This window comes from Corapipo altera, unplaced genomic scaffold (genome assembly GCF_003945725.1).
Source record: "Corapipo altera isolate COAL_440 unplaced genomic scaffold, ASM394572v1 316, whole genome shotgun sequence".
NCBI lineage: Eukaryota > Metazoa > Chordata > Aves > Passeriformes > Pipridae > Corapipo > Corapipo altera.
This window is the reverse complement of record NW_020884974.1, coordinates 1,487,230-1,493,388: the sequence shown is the minus strand read 5'-3', so window position 1 is coordinate 1,493,388 and position 6,159 is coordinate 1,487,230.

Sequence of the window (6,159 nt, the reverse complement as noted above, 5' to 3'; positions counted from 1 at the left end):
TGTTTGGGATGTTTGGGAGCTTGGGGAAAAAAAAAAAATTCAAATCTGTCCCCTGGGCTCCTGCCATTCGTTAGGACTTTGCTAAGTACAGCAATAAACTCCAGCTCTGGAGGACGTGTCGACTTTAGCAGTGATCCCTTGGAGTTCAGAAAGAAATAGGAACTTAAACATCAGCTGAGAGCTCTGTCCAGACTTTTAGAGGAAGATGGGGAAATGTTCAATCCATCTGACAAATCGGGCCAGGCACTGAGGTTAAACATAGATTGTTATTTGTGCCTTCAAATAATCTGCGTTTGAAAACGTTGGCTGCTCTGCTCTCGCTTCAAATAGACATTTTCTCAGTATCCAGCCATGCTCCTCTTCCACCCCACTTGATACAGCCATGCTTTTTTAAAAAGAAGATTAATGAATAATAGATTTCCTGACAGAATAATAATTATAAAAAGCATTAATTCATCGCAATAGTAACAGCTGTGTAACCGCTCCCACAAATCTACCACATGCCCCAAAAATTTGAGCTCTGAGCTGAAAAAGATGTTCACCACTTAATATACAAAGCTAAGCTTTTCCAAATAAAAAAAAATTGGCTAATGTTAATTGAAATTTGACATTATTAATGTCAACTAATATTTTTTTCCTGAAATAATAAAACAAATCCTGATTTAAAATATCTCCATTTTGCCTTCCCAGACAAAAAACAGTAGTCTTTTGGTAGAAGCGAATCATAGGATCAGAGTATGGTTTGGGTTGGAAGGGACCTTAAAGCTCACCTCATCCCACCCCCTGCTATGGGCAGGGACACCTTCCACTAGCCCAGGTTGCTCCAAGCCCTGTCCAGCCTGGCCTTGGGCACTTCCAGGGATCCAGGGGCAGCCACAGCTTCTCTGGGCAACCTGTGCCAGGGCCTCCTCACCCTCACAGGGAAGAATTTCTCCCTAATCTCTAATCTAAATTAACCCTCAGTTGAAAGCCATTCCTTGTAGTCCTGTCACTGATTGATGTGAAGGACATTGAGCTAATTTCCTGTTTTGGAGTGATATCCAAAAATAAGTGTGCAATCCAGAAAAAGATGAATAATTCCTGGTGCATAATTATAGGCCAGACTTTGAAAGACTAAAATAAAGAGGAAGAGAAAGGGATATTTTTTTAATCCTATGACTTTAAACCCAACACAACGCTGAAGCCAGGGGTAGTCACATAAAGAATTTCCTAACTGGCCAAGCCTTAAGGATAAATGAAACATTGGACTCATCTATTTAAAATGTTTCCACCTCACAAATAAAGAACAGCATAACTCTGCTAAAGCGGATAGAGGGAATAATCCAATCCCATAACCCTCTCATCAGTCCCAGTGACGTGCACACACAGAGGAGCTGCAGCTTTCTACGTCAGCCCAGCTTGCTTTGTGTTTTATTCCACTCATGATCTCTTCTTTTGCAAATAAAGTCCCATCCTGGTGTTTTGAAACTACGTTTTTCCCCCAAACACGGTGACCTCATCACTACACCACACACCGTGTTTTTCCTTTAGGTAAGCCCTGGAAGTTTCCATTTTTCCATGCCACGAGCCTGTCTTTGCACGCCGGGGTGACACAACACCGGTGTGAGTGCTCAGAGCGGGCGATTGCAGCTCTGAAATCTCTATTTAGCCACCTCCAGGTAAGGGATCTGATTGTCCCTGATGCTGAGGGACCTGCAGGTTCTTTTCCATCCCCTGGAGAGGTGCCCAGCAGCCAGAGCACATCACTAAAGGTGCTTATATGGCTTTGGCAACAGGGCTGAAACTCCACCCTCTGACCTTGGTATGGATCGTGCTTACGCAATGGTGCTAATGCCTCTTACAAACCCCAGAGCATCCATGACCAAGGGCTCTGGGAAATTTGTCAGGAGAACACTGACCCTGCCCAGGGTCCCTGCAGAGCCTCACACACGGGGACTCACTCCGTTCCACTGCCTGGTGGGGGAAATGATGCTCTCTCCAGTTCTGTGCTGTTTTACCCAACTCCCCCAAATCTTAGCACGGTGAAGGTTTTAATCCACGGCCGCTCCTTCTCCTGGCCACAAGGTACATCTGGTGGCTGTTACCATCTGAGAGGGGACAAGAATAACCAGGGAAGTCATTCTGAAACTGGAAATCAGGGAGAATGGGCAGAGAAGCGAGTTCAAATCAGTGTTTGGGAAGAGGGAAACGCTGCTAAAATGCAGACACTCTTCCCAAGAGGGAACACTCCAAGCACATGTAACCCAGCTGACTGACCACCCACCCAGAGCCCAAACCGAAACGTGCAACCACATCCCACTGACAAACATCCCTTACTTTTCATCCTTCCTCTTCCATGGGTCCCCAAAATTTCCTACTTCCCAGTTTGCCACTGTCCCACCGATGGCTGGGGTTTCACTGCTGATGTACAGCCCAAACCCATGCACAGGGCAGCATTTTTGGGGGGATTTGCACGTCTGGAAAGCAGCAAATTTGTGCCTAGAACTGTTTATATTTTAAGGAAAATCTTTCTCATGTTTACTTATTGGACTAGTAGCAAACCCTCTTATTTTGGAACCAAGTTTTTTTGGCTTTGTCCTTTGCAGAATGCAGCTTGCCTTTTGCGGTTTGTTTAGAGATTTTTTTAAATTTCCTTCTGCAACTATAATTTACAATTAGAACACACTATTTTTGTATTTACAGCTCCAACCCGTTACAAGGATTAAATGAGGCTTCCTCACAAGTACACAGCTACAGTGATTTCTTCCTGAGCTATCTCAGAAATTCAACATGTAAAATAGTAAAAAAAAAAATCAATAAAATTGTATTTGGGGTAAACAGAAAACTCTCTGTGAAAGGCAAAGGCACAAAATTATGCCCCATCCCTGGAAGTGTCCAAGGCCAAGTTGGACAGGGCTTGGAGCAACCTGGGCTAGTGGAAGGTTTCCCTGCCCAGGGCTGGGGGTGGAACTCGATGGCTTTAAGGTCCCTTCCAACCCAAACCACTCTGGGATTCTGCGCTTTGCTACTAAGCAGAAAGGCTTCTTTCATACTGGATAAAAAGGAAACAATCTATTAAATGGTTATATCTACCCTGTAGTAAGGCTGGTCCGTCCAGTTTAATGACACCAGAAGGATGAGCAGCAGTAACAGGAACTGCTGCTCCTGAGCTACAACAGATCCAAAGCTCATAGAAATTAAATGGCATTGTCAGGCACATACTTTGGGTTTGGGCTTTTTTCTTGCTGAAAAAGTGACTTATTGGCACACAAAGACATCTCAAGTCTCCTCCACATAGAAATTGTAACTTTTGCTTTCTTCCCTCAGAAAATCTGACATAAAGACAGAAAAGGAAGAAAGTTATAGAAGTTATAGTCACTTAAACTATGTTATGTGAAGTCACCATACACATGACAAAATATGGCCTAATATATTAATAAGCCACAGACCTGATAAGGAAAATTTGTTCTCCCCATTTAAACTTTTCAGGAGCCATTTTCAATTGTCAAAAACCAATGACAAAAGCTAATGAAAATACAACAGATCTTCTAAATCACCAGTTTCCCCCCTCCCCTGAGATTGCTGTTCATCTGGAATGTTGGGTGCTGTTAACGTGGTGTGAAGGGGAAGCCTGGGATCAGCAACAATGCAGCTGGTCACAGTACACCCAGGAAAGCTTGTGTTTTGTTCTTGTTAGTTGGTGGAGCCATCGCTATGATCTTGTTGATGACTTCTGTTGGAATCCGATGACATCCATCGTGCCATTTCACCCCTAAGAACTGGATCTCTCTGGCAGGTCCCTTGACCTTACTCTTTTTGATGGCAAAACCGGCTTTGAGGAGAATCTGGATAATTTCCTTTCCTTTTTCAAAAACTCCCTCTGCTGTGTCCCCCCACACGATGATCTCATCAATATACTGGATGTGTTCTGGAGCCTTACCCTTCTCTAGTGTAGCCTGGATCAGTCCATGGCAAATGGTGGGACTGTGTTTCCACCCCTAGGGCAGTCAGTTCCAGGTGTACTGTGATAAGCTGGAAGGTCTGTGGGTGCTTCCTTAGAACTAGGAGACATAATTAACTCCAGAGATGGCATTAATTAGCACATTACCATCACTGCACATCATCCTGCGCTGCTGTTTGGCTCAGCTCAGGCTCCCCTGCTCTCACCACGTGCTCTCACCATGAGCAAGTTATTTATTGGGATTGAAAGACTGCACATTTACATGAAAAAAACCCAAAATAATCAGCTGTAACAAAGTAAGGAATCTCTAAGAGGAGCTTACAGTGGCATGGGATGGAGGTTCTCCACCACACAAGCCCATCCCTAACGAATCCAACCATCCCCTGACCCCTGTGCTCCATGACACTCTCAAGCAGACTCATTTCAGGGGGGCTGCATTTACAGGTGACCTTAATGAGCAGAAATTCATTAAGATCAAAAGACAGCCCTGCCAGCCAACTCGTTAGGACCCACTTGCACCCACATGAGCACCGTGGCCTCTCCACAGGGTTGCTGCTCTTACAAGAGCTGCCATCCGGTGCAGAGGAGGGTTCCATCCATCCCCCCTGCCAGGCACACCACATTCCAGCTCACCTGTAAAGCCAGGGAGGTGCCAACTTGGGATCTGAGACACCTTGTGCTGGGTCACCCCCAACTGCCCCGGCCCTCTCTGCTGTGCTGACTCAGCACCACGCGCTGACATTTCTCATGGGGGCACTTGCACAACGAGCTCCAGAGCTGGCAGCACCCACATTTCCCCATGTATTAGGAAGCTCATATTTTCTTTGGAAAAATGCAACGTGCCCAGCATATAAAAGAACACCTCCTCACCACCCATAAAAAAATCCCACCCAGCAACACAACAACTCCACCTCAACCCTTCAGGAGAATGTGGGAGAATTCCCAGCCTAGGTGGCTGTGCCCACACACCTCCTTCCCTGTGCTTCCCTGGCAGGGCAGGCATGTGCTCAGGGAGAGCCAGCTCAGCCTGGCACCTCCCAGGGGCCACCCTGCAGTGACATGTTCCTGTGCCTGTGTCCTCAGACACCTACCCAGGAAACACCTGGCTTGGCCAGCCCAATCCTCACCGCTGAGATAAGAATGATGAGTATTTAGGGGAGTGCTTTGGCTGCCTGGCTCTGGGCTCAGGACTGACTCCGTCACAGAGCCGGCATATTCGGAGTTCCCCAGTCCATGGTCAGCTCCCAGCCTGTGCATGGTCAGGAGTGTAACCTCATGTCACATTGCAGGAGAATGGTGAATCACAGTCTTCTCTGCTGTTATGATTCACTTAATCTTTTCAAATTTATTAGGTACAACGGAGCAAATAAATTTCACGGAGACCTTTCATTTGTTAAGCAATCCGCTCCCATCTCTGGGCAGAGAGATGTTTCACCAAAAGCCTGCTCAAGTGTTCTGAGTTTCATATCCTGTATTTTTAGTGCCTTTCAGGGCTAAAAGCTCTGAAACAGCAAAGCACAGAGCGAGTCCTCCTGTTCCTCCTGGCACAAAGACAATCCGCAGCAGCAGCAGACAAGAGCTTTCTGTGGATCTTTGGGTAAGCCACGGGAATGACTTAAGGCTTTGACCCAGCATATCCACATTATCTGTCCATCCCTGACATGGCAAAGATTCTTAGTCTTGCCTAGTGAGAAGGGATTAGCTTCAGATTTCTATTTCAGAACCGAGGGAGTAGCAATTGATCCGGAAATCTGGATCTATACAGCGACAACAATTTACCTACAGATCAACCTACAGAATTTATACCAATAAAGTCTAATTCATTATCTGCTTTTCTTCCAAACTTACTTGCAACGTTTCCCACAAGTTTGGATTGATTGCCATGGGTATATGCATGGGACAACTTATTTGCATGTTTACTAATCAGCTTTGGTCCCAATACACGCAAGAATCGGATTCCTTGTGTTCAGCTCAGCCATTATTCCATGTTATCCCTTGATGCTGGTATGGAAAAATGAAGGTGCCCTTCCTCCTGTGCATACACCACTACATCACTCCAGGCTAACAGCCAGTCAGCTTTTAAATAAGGCATTCATGGCATGAGAACATCTTAGCTTAAAGACAGTATGTACTGTGAAGTCAAAGCTTAACTTAGCGTATGAACAGCTCAAACTACTCCAGACTAAACAGGAGCACTCAAATCACCTGCCTTAAGAATC